Source organism: Equus przewalskii, chromosome 5, assembly GCF_037783145.1.
Source record: "Equus przewalskii isolate Varuska chromosome 5, EquPr2, whole genome shotgun sequence".
NCBI lineage: Eukaryota > Metazoa > Chordata > Mammalia > Perissodactyla > Equidae > Equus > Equus przewalskii.
In genome coordinates this window covers 57,073,552-57,087,619 of record NC_091835.1, presented here as the reverse complement: position 1 = coordinate 57,087,619, position 14,068 = coordinate 57,073,552, and the positions used below count along the sequence as shown (strand labels likewise).

The window sequence follows — 14,068 nt, the reverse complement described above, 5'->3', positions numbered from 1 at the left end:
AATGCAAACGGTAAACACTTATCGAAGAAAAAGAAAATAGGCCTTTTTAAACATCCAGAGAGGTAGTGACTAGAGTGTCATTCTGGTGCTGGGAGAAGGAAACAATGAGATGAAGCCAGCTGCCACTAAAAATCACTGAAGCATGAACACATACCCTCGGACAAAACCTTTCCTGCAACCAGCATTTTTCATTTCCAAGGCTGCTCTTAATGTTTATTTCAATTGGAACATGAATTTGCAGCTGTGGGTGTTGGCAGTTGAGGAGGGGGTGAAGACTGAAGGCCACATGATCATGTAATGTGGTCTGTCCCATCCAAGCAACCCTAAAAGAGTCCTGCACACACGCAGCCCTTGGAAAATGATTGTGGGTCTCCTGGGGAGCTTGAAAGGCAGGACCTCCATGAGTTAATTTGAGAAAGACTCACCGGAGATCTGAAGAGTTAGGAGGTTTGTAGAGACAGGGGGCTTGCTCCGGGATGACAGTGGTAGTAATAAGAACTAAGGGACAAGCAGTGTAGAGAGTTAAGGGAAGGGAGGCAGAGATTCATGATTCTCAGATGGTTAGAAATCAGCCATGTGCCAGGTATCTACTAAGGGCTGAGTAGCCAAGAGTTTTCATAATCTGCATTGTAGGTAATATGCATAGGTTTAACAGTGTGGACTATTTTAATCTCCTCCTCTTCATATCCTACGATGCAATATCCAGGAGAAGATAGAATCCTTTCCTTCTGGGTGCTCAGAAGACCTCTAGATACACCATTGGGGTATCTTAAATCTGATGTCAACAGCTGGTGGAAGAGAGCAAGAAAACATGGGGGAGGTGCTAGCAAGAGAAACAAAACTTACATGAGGAGGAGGAGGGTGAAGAGGAGAAATCAACTACAGTAAAAAAGCTGGAAAAGTCACAAATGTGTGGAGACTAAACAACATGCTACTAACAACTATTGGGTCAAGGAACAAATCAAAAGAGGAATAAAATAATACCTGAAGACAAATGAAAATGAAAATTCAACATACCAAAATCTATGGGATGCAGCAAAAACAGTACTAAGATGGAAGTTTATAGCAATACAGGGCTACTTCAAGAAATAAGAAAAATCTCAAATAAACAATCTGACATCACACATAAAAGAACCAGAAAAAGAACAAATGGAGCTCAAAGTCAGCAGAGGGAAGGAAATAATAAAAATCAGGGCAGAAATAAATGTATTAGAGACTAAAAAGACAATAGAAAAGATCAATGAAACTAAGAGCTGGTTCTTTGAAAAGATAAAATTGACAAACTTTTAGCTAGACTCACTAAGAAAATAAGAGAGAAGGCTCAAATAAATAAACTCAGTAACAAAAGAGAAGTTACAATGAATACCACAGAAATACAAAGGATTACAAAAGACTACTGCAAACAGCTATCTGCCAACAAATTAGAAAATCTAGAAGAAATGAATAATTTTTAGAATCATACAACCTTCCAAGACGGAACCATGAAAAAATAGATAATCTGAATAGACAGATCACTAATAAGGAGATTGGAACAGTAATCAAAAATCTCCCCCCAAAACCAAAGTCCAGGACCAGATGGCTTCCCTGGTAAATTCTACCAAACATTCAAAGAGATTTAATCCTACCCTTCTCAAACCCTTCCAAAAAATTGAAGAGGAGGGAATGCATCCTAACACATTTTATGAGGCCAACATTACCCTGATACCAAAACCAGACAAGGACAACACAAAAAAAGAAAATTACAGTCCAGTGTTTCTGATGAACACAGATGCAAAAATCCTCAACAAAATATTAGGAAATCAAATATAATACGTTAAAAGAATCATACACCATGATCAAGTGGGATTTATTCCAAGGATGCAAGGATGATTCAACAACTGTAAATCAATCAAGGTGATACACCACATTAACAAAATAAGGGATAAAAATCATACAATCATCTCGATAGATGCAAAAAAAAGCATTTGACAAGATTCAACATCCATTTATGATAAAAACTCTCAATAAAATGAGTATAGAAGGAACGTACCTCAACATAATAAAGGCCTTATTTGATAAACCCACAGCTAACATCATACTCAATGGTAAAAAACTGTAAGCCATCCCTCTGAGAACAGGAACAGGGACAGGAACAAGGATGCCCACTCTCACTACTCTAATTCAACATATTACTGGAAGTGCTAGCCAGAGCAATTACGCAAGAAAAAGAAATAAAAGGCATCCAAATTGGAAAGGAAAAAAATAAAACTGTCACTATTTGTGAATAACATGATTTTACATCTGGAAAACCCTAAAGACTACCAAAAAACTGTTAGAAATAATAAACAAATACAGTAGAATTGCAGGGTATAAAATCAATACACAAAAATCTGTTATAGAAAATAAACTAACAGCAAACTAGCAGAAAGAGAAATTAAGAAAATAATCTCATTTATTATCACAACAAAAAAGTATGAAATATCTAGGAATAAATTTAACCAAGGAAATGAAAGACCTATACACTGAAAACTGTAAGCCATTGTCAAAAGACGATTTCAGAAAAAAAGGGGCTTTCATATCAGAATCATATTTTCTTCTGACAGAAATATACCGTGTTTCAATAATTTTCACCTGAGAAAGGGTCAGATCCTGCTAGTCAGAAATGTACTTGTTAAAAGAAAGTTAAATGCTTTACATAATTTGGATTATAAAGGGTAATCCTTAACCAGTGATCCAGGGAATGAAAAGATAGGTCTTAAGTAGGACCCAAAATTAATTTTCAATATTTAAAAATGAATTTTAACATTTTAAAATACTTAATTTAACATGGATTAACCTCTGTGGAGTATACTATGTGCTCTGTAAATTGTTGTAAAAACCACTGTGAGATTTAAAACAATATTGTAGGCATTTTCACTAACATTTATAAAGAGATAAGGCCAACTTCTGAAGCTGTCCAAGTTTTCTGCATGCCAGAGATAATTTAAATTTTTCTCCTTGAACATCTGGAAAGTATGATAAGAGGATGTTTGTTCCAAAAGACTGGCTCAGTAAAACACTTATTCTTCTACAAGATTATCTCCCTTGTTCCCATTGGTAATTAGCCACATTTGTGGACAAACATAAACCCTTATGTTTTGCTCAGTATTACAAACCTTTTTCAGGATGCCAATGTCTTATTTAACTTGTATGTTGCTAAAATACATTCAAGCCCATTTCAAAGAACTTCCCACACGTGGTATGAATCTATATTTATTGGGATTCTTTCAGGAAAATGACAGAAATACAAGTCAAGCTAGTTTAATTAAGAGGGCACATGTATTGGTTTATTAACTGGAAATTCCATGAGTAGATCTAGCTTCAGATACTTCATAATCTAAGAACTCAACCAGTATTACAGTTTGCAATTGCTCTTGCAAACATCCGTTCTATTTCTTTTTCCTTCCATTTCTCTAACTTGCTTTCCTCTGTAATTTGGTGATGTTCTCTCTCACTACAGATGAACTTTTTTATGGGGAAACATCCCCTATCATCTTCATATCATCCCAACTCCAAGAGACTGATTTCCATGCCAGCTCTGATATATATGTCTGGTAGGTACGTCTACTATACAAAAATGTTAGTTAATGCTTGTATATAAATGTTGACTAGAAATTTTCTGTTTTGTTTGTGAATTATCCCTAGAAAAATGACTATGAGGAAACAATTCTCAGAGACTAAATTATCTTCACATGGACTTGAGGCAATGCCATGTCTTAAATGAAAGAATAATGTATTCAATAAATGTTGATTGAGTACCTACTATGTTCAAGATACTGGAGATAAAGTAGTAAAGAAGCCAGATATAATTACTCTCCTTTAGGAAATATTATAGTAAGAGTGATGGGTGTTAAACAATGAATGATAAAACTAAGTGTTAATTTACAGTTGTAATAACGCTCATGTTAAGTATTAGTGCTGCTCAGTAATATATGATTCTCCTCTTCTTCCTGACACATAGGGTTGAATTGGGGTTGGGTTGGACCAAGTTAATAACTCTGGCCAATGAGTTATGAAAAAAAGGGACACATGTCCCTTTTTTGCAGATACGGAAAAGCCAATCCTAAAATTCGTACAGAATTGCAAGAGGCCCTGAAGACTTACTACAGTATCCAGAAAGAACAAAGCTGAGGACTCATGCTTCCCAATTTCAAAACTTACTACAAAACCATAGTAATCAAAACAGTATGATACTGGCATAAAGATAGACATATAGACCAATGGAATAGAATTGAGAATCCAGAAACAAACCATGCATTTATAGCCAATTGATGTTCAACAAGGGTGCCAAGGCCATTCAATGGGAAAATAGTCTCTTCAACAAATGGTGCTGGGATGACTGGATACCCATTTACAAAAGAATGAAGTTGGACCCCTACCTCATACCATATTCCAAAATTAACTTAAAATGAATTAGTAACCTAAATATGAGCTAAAACCATAAAATTTAGAAGAAAACAGGGGTAAAGCTTCATGACCTCAAATTTGGCAGTGGATTCTTAGATATGATATAAAACGTACAAGCAACAAAAGAAAAAATAAATAAATTGGACTTCATCAAAATTAAAAACTTTTGTCCATCAAAAGACATTATCAAGACAGTGAAAAAACAACCTATAGAGTTAGAGAAAATATTTGCAAATCCTATATCTGGCAAAGGCCTTATTCCCAAAATATATAAAGAACTCTTATAGCTCAGGCACAAAAAGACAACCCAATTTAAAAATAGCAAAGGAGTTGAACAGACATTTCTCTTGAGAAAATATACAAATGGCGAGCAAGCACAGGGAAAGATGCTCAACGTCATTAGTCATTAGGGAAATGCAAATCAAAACCACAGAGAGATGCCACATCATACCTACTAGGATGGCTATAATTTAAAATATAAGAAAATAAGTGTTGGTGAGGATGTAGGGAAATTGCCTCTCTCATACATTGTTTGTGGGAATGTAAAACAGTTTAGCCACTGTGGAAAACAGTTTGACAGTTCTTCAAATAATTGAACATAGAATTACCATATGACCCTGAAATTCATTTCCACATATATACCCAACAGAATTGAAGACAGAGACTCAAATAAATACTTGCAAACTCATGTTCATGGAAGCACTATGATGAATAATAAGATGAATAATAAGATGAATAAATAAGAAAAAAATTGTGGTATGTACATACAATGGAATATTACTCAGCCATAAAAAGGAATGAAGTACTACTATTACATGCTACAATATGATTGAACCTTGAAAACATTATGCTAAGTGAAAGAAGCCACACACAAAATGTCATGTATTGCATGATTCCATTTCTATGAAATATCCAGAAGAGGTAAATCCATAGACACAGGAAGCAGATTGGGGGTTACCAAAGACTGGGAGGTGAAGGGAGTGCAGAGCAACTGCTTAATGGGTACAGGGTTTTGTTTTGAGGTGACGAAAATGTTTTGGAACTAGATAGGGCCTGTGGTGGGATAATATTGTGATTATACTAAATGCCATTGAATTGTTCACTTTAAAATGGTTAACTTTATTTATGTGAATTTTACCTCAATCTTTTAGAAAAGTGACATGCATCATATCCAGGATAAGCTTTTAGTTGCCCAATGCGAGAAATTAAAGAGCTTTCCTCCCTAACATGGCAACTGAACGTTCAAGATAGTGAGTGCTCCATCAGCCTGGGTGACTGAATGATTGAGTGTCTAAGATGAACAAAGTCTCACCTTGAGGGACATGTCATTAGAATGTGAAAACCCTTGCAGTTTTAAGCCACTGAGATTTTGGGATTGTTTGCCGTGTAACATAACCTAATGGATCATAACTAATAAAGTGCTGCTAAGAAGTACAGGGTGTGTGGTTTATGTAAAGAGCGGGCTGGTCTGAGAAGATTCCCTGGGGAACTTGTGTCTGAGCTGAGCTCTGAAGGGCCAGTCAAAAAGACAAGGAAGAACGTTTCAAGGAGAGAGAAGTTTATGTGCTAAGGCTCTAGGTGGATGAGAATGTGGCACATTCGTAAACGTGGTCCAACTTTTGAAAGGGAAGGGAAGAATGGTCTTATCGTGAACACAGCAAGGTAGAAACGGGAAGATCAGGCAGGGTTTTGCCAGCCTTGTTAAAGGTTTGGGGTTTTTATGCTAAGAACAATAGGAAGTCTAAATCGTGTTAATAAAAATGGCGATCATACCTAATACCTCCGAACACTTATGTTCCAGTTACCATTCTAAGAACTTTACAAGTATTGTCATTTAATTCTCTGCAGAAACTCTAGAAACTAGGTATTATTATTGTCTCCTACTTTACAGATAAAGACATTCAAACATGGAAAAGTTAATGTTTTTTGCTCATTTTTCACAAAATTTGCAAGTAGTAGAGCCGTGATTTAAAACTAGGAAATATAATTGCAGGGTCATAACAAGATATTCTATGCTTGCATTGTATTTTACCACCTCAGAGCTGCAATCACTCATTTTTCCAGTTAAAAGGCAATGACTCCTTTTAGTGGGGAATGGTGTTTAGAAACTACGATCTAGGCACCAGTTATGCTCGATGACACTGGAGTGTCATGGCTGCTAGACCACTTTAGTGAACAAAATTAGGAAATGATATAGTTTTAAACCGTGAGTAGATATTAATATTGCCAGTTCAAATTTAACATTACTGTTTTCTCATTTTATTTTTGTATCTTAGTTCCCTTAAACTTTACTATTAATGCATTTTCTTATTTGCTTTACCCTATTATATAAATAAAATAATTATGTATAGTCTTCAAAAGTCAATGTCACAAAGAACAAACAAAATGATGGGGTGAATGTTCTAGATAAAAGTGACTTAAAAGACCGGAGAACCAAATATAGTTTATGAACCTTGATTGGATTCTAGTTAGGAGAGAAAAAAAGGAAAAACAGCAAAAAAAGGCTTTGGGAACACTTGGGGAAAACTGAATATCGACTAGATATTAGATGGTATAGAATTATAGTTAATTTTCTTGGGTGGGATAACAGATTGCAGTTATGAGGTGGACTCTCCTTATTCCTAAGAGATGCTTGCTGAGACATTTAGAGGTGACGTGTCACAATATCTGCAACTGACTTTAAAATGGTTAGATGAAGAAGCATACACACACACACACACACACACACAGACAACAAGAAAGTATACATTAAATGGAATAATTTCCTTTTAATTGGAAAATTGGCTGATTCCATGGAAGTATGGGGCATGGAAATGTCAAATAAAAATAAATCCGGACTTACATAGGGGGAGACTTAATCAGAAGGAAAGACTATTGCAATAGGGAGAACGCTGTGATCTCAGATATCTGCAAGTATTTGAAAATCAAACAGGAAATGTTTTCCTTTGATAGGATAAAGGAAAGGAAGCAGAGATAAGCAGAATCTTAAGGGGAAGCTAGAGAAGAAGGAGGAAAGACCAGAGGGGTCTGACAGGAAAGGTTGATTCCCAGGAGAAACTGATAAGGGCTGGGGAGGAGGGGCAGCACATGCCACTCTCCTGGTGTGCTTGCTCAGGCTTGGGGGCAGGCAGAGTTCAGGGGCCTGTAGGAAAAAGCCTGACTAAAGTGTGGTCAAGACAGAGCAGAGGGTAAGAAATGGGCAATGGTGAACACCTGGTCAGAAAATACAAAATTAGCTTAGAATGTCTTGATGGGACCCTAACGTGAGATTTCCTAGTTTTCGATGATGATGTGCCACGTGCAAAGTTGGTGAAAATGGCACAACAAAAAGAAATTACACACAGACGTTAAAACAAATGCGACAAAATTAACAGTGATTGATTCTACATGAAGGGCACGTAGATATTCATTGCATTATTTCAACTTTCCTGTGTATTTGAAAGTCTTTCATAGTAAAAGTTGGGAGAAATACACCCAAAAAAGACATATTTTATAAGAAATTTCAAGTGCTTAGGAATAAATCTAACAAAAGGTATACAAACTCCTTTTGGAGAAAATTATAAAAACGTATGAGATACATTAAAGAAAGCCTAAATAAGTAGAGACATACCATGTTTTTGGATAAGAAGGATCAATATCTCTAAAATTTCCTAAGATTAATTTATGACTTGACAAACTGATTATAAAATTATTATTGAAGAACCAAGAGCCAACCTCAGTCAAATACTCTTTTAAAAAATGTATTATTAGCTATGAGATTTTTAAAAAATGCATCAATGGAACAGAAATGAAAGCCCAGAAAAAGTCCCTTGCATATATAGAAACATGACATATGATGGAACAATACTACACATCTGTGGGGAAAGGATGGCTCCTGAGTAAATGGTGCTGAGATAAAAAAAAGTTCTAAGTAAATTAAAGGTTTAAACGTGAGAGACAAAATTATAAAACTTTTGGAAGACAAAATATGAAAATATTTTGTCTTTAAAGTAGGCAAGTGTTCCTTAAACCATGCATAAAAAAACGCTTGACAAAGGAAAAGACTAACAAATTGAACCACATTAAAATTAAGAACATCTATTTATGGCAAGACACTATAAAGTAAGTGAAAGAATCCATAAACAGAAAGAAAACATCTGCAAATCATAGAACTGAAAGGACGAATATCTGGAATATATAAAGAATTTCTACACATAAAAAGAAAGTAAATACACAGGAAAATGGGCGAAAGGCTTTCATAGAATAGAAACCATGAACATACGAAAAAATGTTCAACCTCATTAGAAATAAAGAAAGGTGAATTAAAAACGCAATGAGATAGCCTTTCTTAGGCACTGGATTTGCAAAATTTTTTTAATCTGATGATACCAAGCGTCGGTGAGGATGTGGAATAATGAGAACTTTCATACCACGCTGCGGAAAACCGGTACAACCACTTTGTAAAATAGTTTTACGTTACAATAAAGTTGAACATCTGCATAACCTAAAGCCCAGTAATTCCACACCTAGATCATAACCCAAAAATTCTGAACATGAGCGTCAGGAGACAATATAAGAATATTCTTAGCAACATTGTTTGTGATAGCCCCCAACTAAAAATTGCCTTATGTCAGTCAACAGTAGAATTGTTAAATTGTGGTGTATTCATCAAAGGAATAAAGCAGAAAAATTTGTGAATGAACTACAGGTATTCATATCGTGGGTAAATGGATAAATCTCAAAAACATTGTTGCACGAAAGAAACATCTCAGAATAATATATGTGGTATGATTCAATGATTTATATTATGCCTGGTATATGATTGTATATGATTTATATAATGTGATCATATATATGATTTATATTATGGTTAAAAACAGGCAAAATGAAACAACATATTATTTAGGAATACATACATACTATAAAGAAACAAAAAAAAAGAAACACAAAATTCAGGGTAGAAGAGTATACAGTCTGAGTGAGACACACAGAGGGCCTTAAAAAGGGTGGCCATGTGTCCTGATTTGCCTGGGGAAGTCCTGGCTTACACTTCTTGTCATTGTATCCTGTCCATTTAGCACACCCTTTCACTCTCAAAAGTGTCCCAGTTTAGAGAAAAAAAGTATTCGGTCATCCTTAAAGGGACCGGTAATGTTCTATTTCTTAAGCAGAATTCTGAATATGTGAGTGCTTATTGCTAGTAAACTGCATGCATATGTTATTCTCACTGTTTTGTATGACTATTTCACAAGAAAAAAATTAAAACAAACAACAGTGGGACGGAAGTTCTGCACCAAAATAAAGTAGAATCACCAGGAAGTATGAAGATCCTTAGAGTCTAACAAACAGTCAGGTTTAGAGTTTACGACTTTAGAGTGGTACCAACACGGCTGGTTTTATTTTCTCCACCAGGGCTTGGATAAAAGGACCACCCAGGTATAAGAAAAGAGAAAGAAGAGCAATGGGTTCCTCTAGAGTTGGACCAGCAAGATGAAATAAGAGGACAGAAGCATGAGGAGTTTGATACTTGCAAGAAACCCTAGGAGTGACTAATCATGGAACCTAATCCGGATGGGGGTCAGTATCGTTAGAAGAGGACTGATGAACAGGGGCAAAAGGTAGAGTATGGGTGTCAGTAGAGTCTAGATGCCAGGGAGTTAGAAAAAGATTGAGTGAGAACATTTATGTACTGAATATTTATCTTTTTGAGTGCTTACTAAGGGCTAGGTGCTGTGGTAGACACTGGGGAATCGGTGTTGAGTCAAAACAGACACAGTTCGCCCCCTTATGGAATTTATATTCTAGTGGAGAAGCCAGAGAGTAATCAAATAGTCACAGAAATAAACAGAAAATTGCAACTGTAATAAGGAATAAGACAGAAAGGATGGAGAATACGACATTTAAGGGATGCTCTAACAGATCATCTAACTCAATCAAAGAAGTCAAGGAAGGCTTCTCTGAGGAAGTGACAAATGATTTGCCCCTAAAGGATCAATAGGAGTTTAGTAAGCTAAATGACGGACTATGTGTATTTGTGCCTGAGTTGAGGAGCTAATTGAGACCTTTTTAGGCAAAATGCAAGGAAAGAAATTGTGTTTGGGGACTGAGATATTTGAGATTTTGGAGGTGAGGAAATTTCAGGCGATGACGGGCCCCAGAGCACCACAGTGCAGCAGAAATAGAATGTGAGCCCATATGCAATTTTCAATCTTCTGGTGGCCACGTTTAAAAAAAGTAAAAAGAAAGCGATGACAGTAATTGAAATTAGTTTTAATAATATATTTTACTATTATATATGTCCAAAATATTGTCATTTCAACATACGATCAGTTAAAAAAAATGAGTGTAACTCAGTGACTGACGGCATGGACTCTAGAATCTAATAAAACTGGGTTCAAATCCTTGCTATACCACTTGCTATGTTTTATCAAGTGCCAGCCAATATAAATAATTTAGTCCTTACAACTACCCTATGAGGAATATATTATGATCCACACTTCACAAATGAAGATACTGAGGCAGAGAGAGGGTAAACAACTTACCAAAGGTTATGGAGCTGGCTAAGTGTAGAGGCAGGAATGCACCCAGTCTGTCTGGCTCCTGGGCCCCTATTCACAACGACTATACATAGGGTCTTTGTATAGCATCAGGCATGGCATCCCAGTGGAGATGCCCAGGACATTGAGACATGGATCTGGAGCTAGAAATGTACACTTTAGAGTCCTCAGCCAGTAACCGGCCTATATGAGTTCTCAACTCAGTGGGATGCATATATGAAAAACACTTTTTTTCTTTAAATCAGTGCTTTCAGTCATGCTCTGTTGAATCTCCTTTTCCTGTCCTTAGACAACATCATGGACAAATTCCATGCTTTTCCATTTGGATTCCGCACTTTCAGTTATGAAAATGGTCCAGTCCAATTGAAGCTGTAATCATACATCTAATTCAAAACTTCCCTATCCTTCATTTCTTGCTAGACTTATGGCTCGAGGAACCAAAATTGTCGGCAGTGGGGGAGGCGGGCCTATAGTCAGCTTCATTCTTTCCTCTACCACACTGAGATGAGATCGGGCTTTCATTTACCTCTTCCACTCCAACCAATTCCCACTCTGCCTGTCCTCCAGGTTTTTATTGCTGGGGTCCTTTCACCTGACCAACAGTGTTTTGGGGCCAGCTATGGCCCAGGAAAACATGCGTATCTCTGCCATGCCAAACAGCAGGTTGTGACACTCCAAGGCAGTCCCTCATTCTTGCACTGACATCTCTAAGCAAAAGGTTCAATTAGGGGAGAAATTGCTAGTCCCCTTGTTGCAGGCCCCCAAGTCTCTCTCCATGTTTTTACTGGAGTTTTCTCTCTCACAAGATACCCAAATGAGCAACTCATGCCTTGACTAATTAACTATCTATTACTGCATAGAAAATTACCCCAAAACTTTGTAGCTTAAAACAACAATAAACACAAACTCCCCAGGGTCCTTATTCACTTATGGTGGGATGGGGCTTCATGACCAGATTGAACCATCGAGATACGTGCAGGGAATCTAGGCTTCAGGAGAGGCTAAAGCAGATGTTTCCAGCAGAGTTTTTGTCCCTCTAGTCACGTAATCAAGTCAGGTGTTCCAACTGGTTAGGCTAGTTGAAAACCAAGAGTAAAAAAAATGACCTTGGGGTTTGCCAGGGGAAATTCAGACTTTAAACAGTACATCATAAATTCCACTGACCTTATGTTGGCCAAGAGTCAAAACCCAAACCTCCGGGTCTCCCCAAAGCTATAAATCAACCTATTGTCCATCCACAGATTCCCAATAAATGACCTTGCCTTTAAGAGCCCTTGGTGCAAATTCAACCAGCTGAGGGGTTTTACACACATTAGGACAACATCTAGACACATGTGACTCAGGCTTACTTGGAAATCACTCATTCATGACATCTGTTAAATGCTCTTAGTCTTATTACGTAAGTATTCTGTATTTGTTGAGGGAGAAGAGGAAAGAAGAAAGAGGAAGAAACATAAAAAGCAATCCTTGTGGGCTCCATTTCCCTTTCTGCTTCTCCTCTTTTCCTCTACTAAGCATTTTTACTTCCCCATCTGGATTGTAGTTCCACTCTCAGCTGTTTAACTTCTGGTCCAAACTTAACTTTCTGATATCTACAGTCTTCGTTTCCCCTTTTGACACTGATCATATGCTCATGTTTCCTATTCCTGCTGGCCTCCTATTAGGTCATCTCTCAGGGCATCCCAAGATAGTAGTCAGACTTCCTGCTCTAAAAGCTAGAATAGACTTGCTATGTTATCCCAAATTAAAAATAAATGCCACAGTATTAATATCTAAGTTCTGCAGACCACTCTTTTTCCAAAGCAAATAGGTTAAAACTGCTCTGTAACCTCTAACATTTATGTGGTCCTTTCCATGACTGATTCCATTCACTTCCTTATTATTTTCTTTGCAATCTGAGTTGTCTCCTCAATAACTTTGTTCCCAATTCTTTGGGAATTTTGGATTTTAGTTTATAAATCTTGTTGACAAATAAGATTCTAGAATGATGAAAACTCTCTTTCAGAGGCCATCTGTAAGGTAAGTCAATACAGCAGGTCTAGTTGCTCAGTCCTCACATCTCCAAGGCAGCCTGGAACTATGACTGACCCTTGGCCAGTCTGTAAAATGTGGTCCTCAGAATAGCCTTTATGGAACTAACTGATTGATTTCATTGTGTACACCCGGAGAAATGTACAGTGCTATATCAGCTTGTCAATTTACTTTGCACAAAATCCAGATTGATGATGTACACCTGGTTTCATTGTTGAGGTCCTGACTTTTGCTTGCTATCACTGGTAGCATAGCAGGATACGCGTATGTGACCAGTGCCCCAGAAAAGCCTTATATTCTGAATCCTGAATGGGCTTCTCTGAGCAGAGGCATTCTGATGCGGGGTCGGTGAGCCGAGGAGTTGAAAGAAAGATTTCTTGGACTCTCAAGGTCTGGCAGTAGTGCTCTTTTATTTAGAGAATAGTGTGGAATAGCATGGGGACAGGACCCACGGGCAGTCAGAGCTGCTGCTGCAAACATGGGTTGAGGGTAGCGCTAGATTTAAGGCATAGGTATGTGAATTATCTCTTTACAAGGCAAAGAAAAGAATATGTAAAAAGAGTTGTTAAAATGGTATCAGTGCCCGTGGGGTCTGGTTATTGGGTGGTCTTATAACTTTTAGATAAGAATCAAACCTGATTAAGTAAATGCCAGTAGACACCACCTTAAATATTATCTTCAGCTAAAGACAAAGGAGGATGTTGGTTGTGGGGGAAGTCAGCTACATGAGGTTACCAGACAAGCACAATAAACAAGACTTAAGTCCTTGCCATCCCCATTAAGAGTTTCTAGAGATAAGGTCATCCCTGCTTCCTCCTGGTGCAGACAGGGAGACACCCCCCACAGATGGAGACTTCCTTCACAAATGCAAATGTCTCTCATCAAAGGGCAAGCAAATTCCACTCCTCAGAGCCTCCTTCTCATCTGCAGTTTTTAAAAGTAACCAGCCTAAAATAATCCTCATCACATTCCACTTATGACCCTGTAGTTTTCTTCTAGAGAGAAAGCATATCCCATGTGACTTCAGATGAGGTGGGACTCAGAATACATGCTGGACCTCTCTAGACACCATCTGA

General features: G+C 37.3%; 1 long non-coding RNA gene across 1 annotated transcript in view; it reads left to right on the top strand.

Moving 5' to 3' along the window:
- LOC103563457 (uncharacterized) overlaps nucleotides 1-10,808 on the top strand; it is an 82,971-nt gene extending 72,163 nt beyond the window's left edge. Inside the window, exons 4-5 of the long non-coding RNA XR_011540353.1 lie at nucleotides 3,479-3,572; nucleotides 9,817-10,808. This is a non-coding gene — a long non-coding RNA (uncharacterized lncRNA). The remainder of the gene's footprint in view (nucleotides 1-3,478; nucleotides 3,573-9,816) is intronic.
- Nucleotides 10,809-14,068: the final 3,260 nt, after the last annotated feature.